Genomic DNA, 11,001 nt, shown 5'->3' with positions numbered 1-11,001 from the left:
CCTCTAGAGTGTCCATACCACCTACTGATCTTTCAACCAATTTGTCAGTGGCCTTTGACCACACCATTGTTACCCACTCTAAATCCAGTATCCGCAAGCTCAACCCCAAATATACTAACCTCCATGACCTCACTTCCATTCTCGCAGAGCCAAAATCGATCCGCTCTGCCTTCAAACATGTTGGTTGGTTACAAGTAATGCATGATGAATTACAGGCGTTACATGAGAATAGTACTTGGACTCTTGTCCCTCGTGAGTCAATCATGCCTGTCTTCAGTTCTATATGGGTTTTCAAATCCAAACTCAAAGCTGATGGAACCTTAGATCGACTGAAGGCTCGTTTAGTTGCTAAAGGTTTTCATTAGAAAGATAACATCAACTATCATGAGACCTTCTCTCTCGCTATCAAACCAAGTACAATCCGAATTGTCATCACTCTTGCTCTGATCAACCACTGAAGTATTCATCAATTAGATGTCAAGAATGCTTTGCTTCATGGTGACCTCCACGAATTTGTCTTCATGGAACAACCTCCAGGTTTTGTTCACCAAACTCATTCTTCTTATGTTTGCAAGTTAAATAAATCTCTTTATAGTCTAAAACAAGCACCTCGTGCATAGTTTGACAAGTTTAGCAGTTTCTTATTGACTTATGGCTTTATTTGTAACACTGATGATTCTTCCATGTTTATTTGTCATTCCTCCTGTGGTTTTTTTATTTTACTACAGTATGTTGATGGTATTTTATTAACTGGTTCAGCCTTTGCTTATGTTCATGAATTTATTTCCATTCTTAATAGTCAATTTTCCATGAAAGACTTTGCCCCTACACTATTTTCTTGGTATTTAGATCACCCCGGCCTCTGATGGACTTAACTTGTCTCAAACCAACTATACTCTTGATATTTTAGAACGTGATAAAATACATGAATTTAAACCCGTGGGTACGTACTCCCGAGATGGCCAAGACTAAATGACTTACCTCACAGACACCCCTATTTGATCCTACACACTATCGCAGTATTGTTGGTGCACTCAAATATCTTATCCTTACTCGCCCTGACCTCTCCTACAGTGTTAATTTTGTTTCTAAATTTATGCATTCTCTTACGAAAGTCCATAATAAAATGGTCAATTGCATCATTCGGCATTTAAAAGGTACTGTTGATCTTGGTCTTCATTTTAGTTCCCACTCTACACTTGATCTTTGATCTGTATGCCTTTTCAAATGCAGATCAGGCAGGGTGCCCCCTCACCAGACGTTCCACAACCGGCTATTGTGTCTTTCTCTATAGCAACTACATTTTCTGGTCCTCATAAAAGCAACATACAGTTTCCAGATCAAGCTCCGAAGCTGCGTACAGAGCAATGGCCCATACTACTACTAAGATAACTTGGATATCATTCTTACTTTGTGATCTAGGCATTCACCTCTCTTCCACTCCGCTCTTACTTTGTGATAATATCAAGGCTCTTTATATGATAGTTAACCCTGTTTTTCATGCTCGAAGTAAGCACATCGAGATTGATTATCGCTACGTCCATGAACGTGTAGCCCTTAGTCTACTTCATACTCGTCATGTTCCAACTCTCTCTAACTTCCTGATATTTTTACTAATCCACTTGGACGTCCTGCTCTTTGTTATCTTTGTATCAAATTGGTCTCGTACCTTGGCACAATTTGCGGGGGCATAGTAACATAGAAGGGAACTTGCCCAATGAACTCCCATACCTCATGACAACTGTCACAACGGCTACCTCTAAACCATCTCTTGAAGATTCTCTCGATCACCCCTATGGCAACCTTGACACATGGAATGGCTAAATTACAAATGTTTTCAATTGTATATTTTCTTCATTTTCCACAAACTACCTTATTGGTATAATGCACATTATATATAGAAATAACAGACTCTCTATGGTCTCACGTCAGTTGAGACATTTCATCAAACACCTTGTGTTCACTATTTTTAGAAAGAGGGTGGTGTGTGGTAGCCAGACTCATCGATGGCAGTGCGTGACTGCCACATTCTGATGTATATTGTTAATTTGTTATTTGCCAGCTTGGGAGGTTAATGGTTCTATTGATAGCCTTTGCATAGTTATCAAGTGAACTGGAAGCCTTAAATCTTTGCTTCAATAACCTGAGAAAATAAAGGAATCCAAAGAAAAAGAAAAAAGGTAAGAAGAAGAAGAGATGTAGGACTTAGGAAGAAAATTAAAGAGCAAAACTAGTTTTGTGAGAGAGGCGCAAGAGGGAGCGATCGAGAAGCTCAACATGAGCTATGGTGGAAGATCAAGGTAACTTTAGGTGTTTTGGTGGACTTAAGGGAGGGAGGAACAGTACAATGACAACTAACAAATGACCCTTCAATGTTTTCTCTCTATCGTGGGAGGGGGAGGTATATTTTAACCAATTTTTCAATTGGTGGAAATTGTGTGAGAAACACTATCTCAAACTACTTTACTACTATTCACAAACTATTTATTACTATTTTACTACTATTTATAAACAATTTCACTGCTATTCAAACATAATCTGAGATACTCTTAACATCCAAACGTACCCTTAACTTAAGGTGTGATTTGAATAGTGAAATGAGATGAGAAAATTTTAGATGAAAATTGAAAGTTAAATAAAATATTATTAGAATATTATTTTTTAATATTATTATTGTTTTAGAATTTGAGAAAGTTGAATTGTTTATTATATTTTATGTGAAAAATTAAAAAATTATAATGATTAGATGAAATAAGATGAAATATTTTTACTATCCAAATGAGGCCTAAATGGGTAAAGCCAACTACTTGCAACAGGCCGCTTTGTAATTAAGTGGAGCTATATGTTTTTAAAACACTAGAAATAGAAACTATATAATTGATGATAATTTATCCCATCATAGGCAAATTAAGTAGTATATATAGGGAAGGAAAACACTATGCCCACATAGGATTTCTACCGAAATTATCTATCGAAATTTTTTTTTCATTTTTTTAAATTTTTTTACTTAGTGATTAAGTAAGTATTTTTAAATGAATATGTAATTTTTTTTTATTTTTAAATAGTTTAAAAAATAGTGAAAGAAAAAGTAAAAAAAAAAAAAAAAAATATTAAAGTGATCGGTAATCCTCTGCGGACGTAGCAACTTCCATATATAGGGAAATAATCATCTTCTGTGTAGTAGCTTACGTACGTCATGATGTAGTTCAGGCAAGAACCAAGTGATTTAATACTGAGAAATAAGTAAGGTTTAATACGGTGAACAACTGCCATGATGATAATTGAGAGATGTATATATAATCAAAGATATACATAGAAAGGATATATTGTCAAGGATTATAAACCATAATTTTATTTTATTTTATGTCAGTGAACCTCTCGAGGTCCTTCGGACCCATTCCTGCAGAGTAAACTCTGGTCCCACACACCGCATCTTTGGAAGTTTCCTTACACGGAACTGGTTAAATCACTGACTTTTCACTAGGGGTGTGGCCCCAAATGATTGTTTGCACCCATGAGGTGTTGAATCTTGGACTTTGAAGGGAGTGATATTCCAATATCAAGACTTTTACCACTTAGGCCAACCCCTTGGGGTTAAGGATTATAAACCATATGAAAAGAATGTTGCACATTTTATAGAAAATAAACCATTGTAACGAGTAGTGTAAAAAGGAGTCTAATTAAAGAGGATGAGAAACATATGACTTTTAAGAAGATGTAAATGAGGTAGAAAATAGCCTTGAAGACGTATGATAGAGAGATGGCGAAGGCCCATAGATAGACCCAAATTCTGAAAGATTATCCTCTCTTTTCTCTCAGGAAAAGGGGTGAAGCGAGAGTGAGTGCTAGAGGCATGTGAGAGAGTGGGAGGTGGTTATAACAGAAAAGGAAAGGAAAGAAGGTGGTTACTGACGTTGGTGGGTAGCAGATTATGATGGTCTTGGTAGAAATTGCTGACAGAAGAGAGAACTCGACGGCGTATGATGGAGGATTTAGAGGAAAAATGGAAGGATTTTCTATTGCGGGATGAGGAGCAAGCTGTGATGGAGATAGAGGAGGAAGTGTCGAGTGAATTGGGTTTGAAGGAACGGAGGTCTCTAATGGGTAAAATTTGCTCTACAAGGATGATAAGTGGAGGAATGGTGGGTGCAATGAGGGCAAAGATTTGGAAGATAAGCAAGGATGCCCAATTTACTGAGGTGAGTCCGAATACCTATGTCATTGTATTTCAAAATCTGGAGGATAAATAGAAAGTATGGTCGGGTAGACCTTGGATGTTTGATAACCAGTTACTAGTTATGAAGGAGTTTGATGGGTATACTCCTTTACAGAACATTAGGTTTGATTCAGAAGTTTTTTGGGTTACATTACACAACTTACCATTATTGTGTATGACAAAAGATAAAAGGAAAACAAATAGGGGGTATGGTGGGTAAAATGGAGGCTGTGGATGTGAGGGATGATGGAAATGGGTGGGAAACTTTTTTAAGAGTTCAAATCATGGTGGATGTAACCCAGCCGTTGGCTAGAGGAAAAATGCTGAAAGTAAAAGGAAACAATCTATGGGTTCCTTTTAGTTATGAAAAAATGCCAAAGATATTTTTTCATGTGGGTCTATAATGCATGGGACTGAGGGATGTAGTAGTGGAGGAGAGAGCATCATAGGGGAAGAATAGCAATATGGGTCATGGTTGAGGGCTAAGCAGGTCCATAGAAACAAATCATTCTACAATGGGAGAGGTAGATCAGATGTGGGTAGTTGGTGGAGGAAGGAAGGGGGAAACTCATATCATATAGGGGACGATGGAGTTGAAAAAAAGAGTGAGGAAAATAACGAAAAGGGAGTAAGTGAAGCTGAAAATAGTGAAAGTATGGTTAATAGTGAAAAAGAACAAAATGGGGATGAACTAGAAGGGAGAAAAAATAGTGAAGGGGTGGGTGAAATAAGGAGGAGTGATGGTGAGTGGGTTTGACAGAAGGAGTGGGGGAGAGAGTTTATTCTCCATTTCAGCAACAAGAACAGGACCTGTCCAGTAGGGGGATGGAGGTTTGCAGGAGGTTGTAGTTATATTTGAGGAGGGAAGTATGGTGGAGGAGAAGAAGCTTGTGAAAAAGGGGGCGTGGAGGAGGAAGGCTGGAGTAAAATACAGAAAGAAGGAGCCAATGATGAAGGGAAAAAAAAAAAAGGCAATGCAGAGATAGAAGGAATAGATCTTGAGAAGTTGAGTAAGAGAGGAAAGGTGGAGAGTGGAGGTAATACAGATGAGAAATCTGGTTCGTTGGCGGTGGCTGGAAGTCAACCCCGCCAAGTATTATGAAAATACTAAGTTGGAATTGTCCGAGGATCCCTCCTGCTGAGGATTGGGGAATCCTCGGACAGTTCAAGATCTTTGTTCTTTGGCAGAGAAGAATAAACCCAACTTAGTTTTTCTTATGGAAACTAAGATTAAAAAAAGCTGTTGGAACATAATTAAAAAAAAAAAAAAGGTTGGGTTGTGAGGGGTGTTTCGAGGTGGAGGCAGTGGGAACAAGGGGAGATTGACGTTGTTATGGGATCAAAGGGTGAATGTGGAAATTGTTAACTTCTCCCAAAGACACATAAATGCATGGATAGAAGATAGGGGTGAAAGTAGATGGTTGCTTACGTGTTTCAATGGACGTCCAGAGACAATAAAGAGAAAGGAAACATGATTGATGCTGAAATCTATAAAGCCAAAAGGTGGAGAAGGATGGTGCATAATAGGAGACTTTAATGAAATTCTTACAAATGATGAGAAGTGGGGAGCTAAGGCAAGACCAGAGAGTCAAATGGAGTTGTTTAGGGAGGTATTGATTGAGGGAAACTTATATGATCTAGGATGGAAGGGGGATAAGTTTACATGGAGTAATGCTCACAATGATGAAAGCTTTACTAAGGAAAGGTTGGATAGGGCAGTGGCTAATCCTAAGTGGTTAGAAATTTACAAGGATGCATGGGTTGAAGTAATGGTAGCTAGCAAATTAGATCATAAACCCCTAGTAGTTCATTTAATTACTAAAAGAGCAGCTACTAATGAAAGGTGTCGATGGAAACAAAAACTATTCAGGTATGAAACCAGTTGGGCTCTAGAAGAGGATTGTGAAGAAGTTGTTAAAGAAGTAAGGAAAAAAAGGAGAAGCTGAAGGAGTTATAAGGGTAACTGGCTTATTGCAAAGAAGTAAGGCAGCTTTTCAAAGGTGGAAGGTAAGGAAGAAGGGGGGAATGAAGGAAATAGAAGAAAAACTAAAGCTGTTAAAAAGGTTACAAACTGAGGAATGCCACATAAATGTAGAGGAGATAAAAGAGTTAAAGGCTGAGCTGAATTTGTTATTAGAAAAGGAAGATCTATGGTGGAAACAAAGGGCAAAAAATAATTGGTACAAGCATGGAGATATGAATACTAAAATATTTTCATGCTTGTGCCAATAAAAGAAGGAAAAGAAATTTCATTAAAGAAGTCGAGGATGGAAACAATAGAGTGGTTGTGGGCTTCAAGAATATTGAAGAAACTTTCAGAAGGTACTTTGGTAATCTTTTTCAAACTACAAAGCCAAGTGATGAAGTGATTGAAAGCTGCCTTGTGGGGTTGAATTCAAGGGTCACAGAAGCTATGGATGAAAAACTATCTAGAAACTTTATTAAAATTGAGGTGGAAGATGCAGTGAAGTGGATGGCCCCACTAAAAGCCCCTGGTCCAGATGGATTTGGGTCATGTTTCTACCAAAGTCATTGCAATAAAGCAGCAGTGGATATCCTTAATGGTAACCCTCTTGACCCTTCTCTTAACTACACACACTTAGCCTTGATTCCAAAGTCAAAAAACCCAAAAAAAGTGAGTGATTTCAGACCTATTAGTTTGTGTAATGTCATGTATAAAATAGTCTCCAAAGCTATCTCTAATAGGTTCAAATTGGTCTTAGCTGAAATCATATCCCCAAACCAAAGTGCCTTTCTCCCTGGTATATTGATAAATGATAATACAATGGTGACTTATGAGTTATTACATTCCATGAAAACTAGAAAGAAAGGTAAAGTGGGGAGTATGACCATGAAGTTAGATATGTCTAAAGCCTATGATCGAGAGTTTTTAGAGACTGTCATGACAAGGTTGGGGTTCTGTGAGAAGTGGGTGAGCCTCGTTATGAAATGTGTTAAATCAATTTCTTTCTCTATTTTAATAAATGGCTTTCCAGGGCACAAGTTTAAACCCTCAAGAGGGTTGAGATAAGGTGATCCCTTGTCACCCTATCTTTTCCTTATTTATGCTGAAGGTTTGAGTTCCCTTCTTAATCATTATGAGAGAAGGAATATCACTAGAGGGGTGCAAATAGTTCGAGGAGGTACCAGTATCAAACATCTACTTTTTGTAGATGATTGTATTCTATTTGATAGAGCAAGGTTAGAGGAGTGAAAAAGGTTACAAGAGGTGCTACTATTATATGAAAAGGCTTCAGGTCAATGTCTTAACAAAGACAAAACCGATGTTTTCTTCAGCAATAACACCAAAACAGTTGATAAGAAGGCCATTATGGAATGCTAGGAATTCTTTTGTTTGTGGAACCTATGAGAAGTATCTTAGTTTTCCTGCTTTGGTAGGAAGACCAAAGTTTAATACCTTTGGGAACCTCAAAGAAAGAATATGGCAGAAAATGAATAGCTAGGAGAACAATTTTATTTCACAAGCTGGTAAAGAGATATTGATCAAGGTTGTTCTGCAGACCATTCCTACGTACACTATGTGTGTTTTCAAGTTACCAAAGAGACTTTGTAATGAGATAAATGGATTATTTGCAAAGTTTTGGTAGGGTAGACAGCAGGGGTGAGGGGATTGTGTGGAGAAAATGATAAAAGATGAGAATGCATAAAAGTAGGGGTGGTATGGGATTTAGGGATTTGTAGAGTTTCAATACAACACTTCTTGCAAAACAAGGATGGAGGCTTCTTAAGTTTCCTAATTCCTTGGCAGCTACTACTTTCAAGGAGAAGTATTACAGAAAATCCAGCTTTTTGGAAGCTAAACTGGGTTCACAGCCATCCCTTATATGGAGAAGTATTAGCTCAGCTAGGAATTTATTAAAAGAAGGAACTAGATGGAAGGTGGGGGATGGGAGAGACATCAAGATATGGGGGCACAAGTGGCTTCCAAGCCCTTCTTCTTTTATGGTGCAATTACTAGTTTCTGTGTTGCAAGAGGGTGCAAGAGTTGAAACTCTGATTGATCAACAGAAGGGAGAATGGAAGGAAGATGTGATTAGATCCATTTTCAGAATCGAAGAGGTTGAGAAAATACTGACCATTCCTTTGAGCAGAGGTAGAGTAACAGATAAGTTGGTTTTGGGGGCCTTCAAAAAAGGGTATATTCTCGGTGAGAAGTGCATACTTTGTGCTTAAGGAAAAAAATGGATAAGAGTAATGGTGAGTGTTCTAGAGAAGTTAAAGGTGATGAAAGGTGGAGAATGATATGGGATCTAAATGTTCCTGCTGTGACAAAAATGTTCCTATGGAAAGCTGGGAATGACTTATTACCTACCAAAGCAAACTTGTTTAAAAGATGAGTGGTGAAGGATAAAACTTGTCCTATGTGTGAAATTGAAGATGAAACTCTAATACATGTTTTATGGTAATGTCATTTAGCAAATAATATTTGGGAAAGTGAGAAAAGCAGTGTTCAAAAGTGGGGTAGACATGAAGCTGACTTTTGGTTGCTGTGGGAGAAGTGTATTACTTCTCTTAAAAAGAGCCAACTGGAGGAAATAACAGTGACTCTAAGGAAGGTTTGGTTGAGGAGAAATGGAGTGGTGTTTGAAAATAGAATGGAAAGTCCTATGAGTTTATTGTTATCTGCTAAGGCTACTAAAAGAGACTATCAAGCAGTGAAGAATTCTGAGAAATTAGACAGACAAGTGCAAAACAGAAGGGATAATAACCAAAGGTGGGAAAAACCAAAAAAAGGATATATCAAAGTGAATTGCGATGCTTCTTTGGATCATAAAAAGTGGAGAATGGGTATTGGCATCATTGTTAGAAATGAGGAAGGAAAGGTTGTAGCAGCTGTTTGTGATCAGAAAGAAAATGTTGAAGAGGCAGCTATTGCAGATGGCTATGCACTACGGGCTGTAGTAGAATTATGCAGTACTCTTAATATTCAGAAAGCAAACTTTGAAGGGGATGCAAAGGAGATCATCATGGCAGTGTGCAGTGAAGAAGAAATGCTTACTTCTTATGGTTCCTTAGTAGAAGATGTTAGGTTTTATTTCAAAAATAGTGCAAACTGGTCTATCCAATTTGCTTGTAGAGATAAAAATATGGTTGCTCATACTTTAGCAAAAAGAGCTTTGATTTTAGAAGGAAAAAAAGTTTGGCTAGAGACTATCCCAGATTGTATAGTGGGATGTTTAAACAGAGATAACAATTCAAATTGTATTACTTGATTCATTAGTGAAATACAGAGGTTTACTCAAAAAAAAAAAAAAAACTAAGAAGAGAGAGATGGCGGAGAGAAATGAAAAGCTTCATTTATTATAATTAGGAATCAACGTAACAGAGCTGTTGGATTATGTTTACTTTATCATTTCCTACAATCGTTCTATTTGTAGGGTGCGAACGATGCTAAATGTTGAGAAAGACGTGATGTGCCTTCCTAACACCAACTGATTTTTAGTGGGTTGATAGCTCACGGCTCAACAAGTGATCAGAGCTAAAAGTTGTGGGATTGTTGGAATATGCTTATAATATCACTCCATACGATCGTTCTAAAAACAAGCTCGTGGAGTGCGATGTCAATGCCATAAAAGACTTGACAAGAGTAGATACAGACATCACAAGCTAATTTGACAAGATTAAATATCGAGATTTAAAACATGGCCTGTTGCAGTGAGGAAAATAAACTTCTGATTTGGATTCAAGATTCACTTCATCTCATCTCATCTCATCATTACAACTTTCTTAAATTCTTACACAAAATATAGTAAATAATTCAATTTTTTCAAACACCAAAACAATAATAATATTAAAAAATAATATTCAAACAATATTTTATTTAACTTTAATATAAAATCATCTAATCTCATCTCATAATCAATATCCAAACCCCACCAAGACTGGATTAACATCTTGCAGAGGCTGAATTCAGATTGTATGTTTTGACTGAGGTCCAGCTCAGTTGCAAGGGGTGCTCTAAAATTCTTTCTTTTCCTCACTCTTTATCTTTCCATGTGGTCCATATTGAAGTTGTTATGCTTATCTTATTTACTATTGCTTTCTTGTTTCTTCTGTGTTGGGTTCCCTTGCCCCTATCAGATTGATGCCTTTGGTTACACTGCCGCCTACCGGGTTGATGTGTTTGTGCATTGTTTAATCATATTTCCATATGTTTAGACAGACTGACGATTTGATGTTCTTCAGCTTTCACAGCTTATTCTGATTGAGATGGATACTAACACAAATTGATTTCTCTGCACAAACAGGTATACACTTGTGTGGTTGTGAGGAGATAAAGGCCTACCCCAGTTTCAAACAAATGGTGGGAATTGGGCTTGATCGCAGGTAATATTCTTTATGTTTTTTTTTTTATTATTATTATTTATTTATTTATTAATTATTAATACACTTTGGAGGATTGCCTGTTGTCATGTAGTACTGCATGAGCCAGGAATTAAAAAAGAAAGTCTACATAATTTAGTTGTACTGATCAGATCCTAGTCATAGTACTCATTTATTAATACGGTGGACTTTAGCGAATTATTTAAATCATTCAATAATTTAAAAAATATATTTTTTATTTTTCAAGACAAAGAGGGAATATACTATTTCATCAATTAATTAGTCATTGGATATGCAGAGTCAGATCATACGGTAAAGATGAGATAATGCTGGTTTTTGCCTATCTATTACCAAATGACCCAAAGGATAAGGTTGATTCATCATTCATTCGTGTTTCCAACAAATCAATTTTGAGAAATATACTTTAAAAACTTGAAGTT

The sequence above is a fragment of the Juglans regia genome, chromosome 4, assembly GCF_001411555.2.
Source record: "Juglans regia cultivar Chandler chromosome 4, Walnut 2.0, whole genome shotgun sequence".
Lineage (NCBI taxonomy): Eukaryota > Viridiplantae > Streptophyta > Magnoliopsida > Fagales > Juglandaceae > Juglans > Juglans regia.
This window is presented reverse-complemented; position numbering follows the sequence as displayed.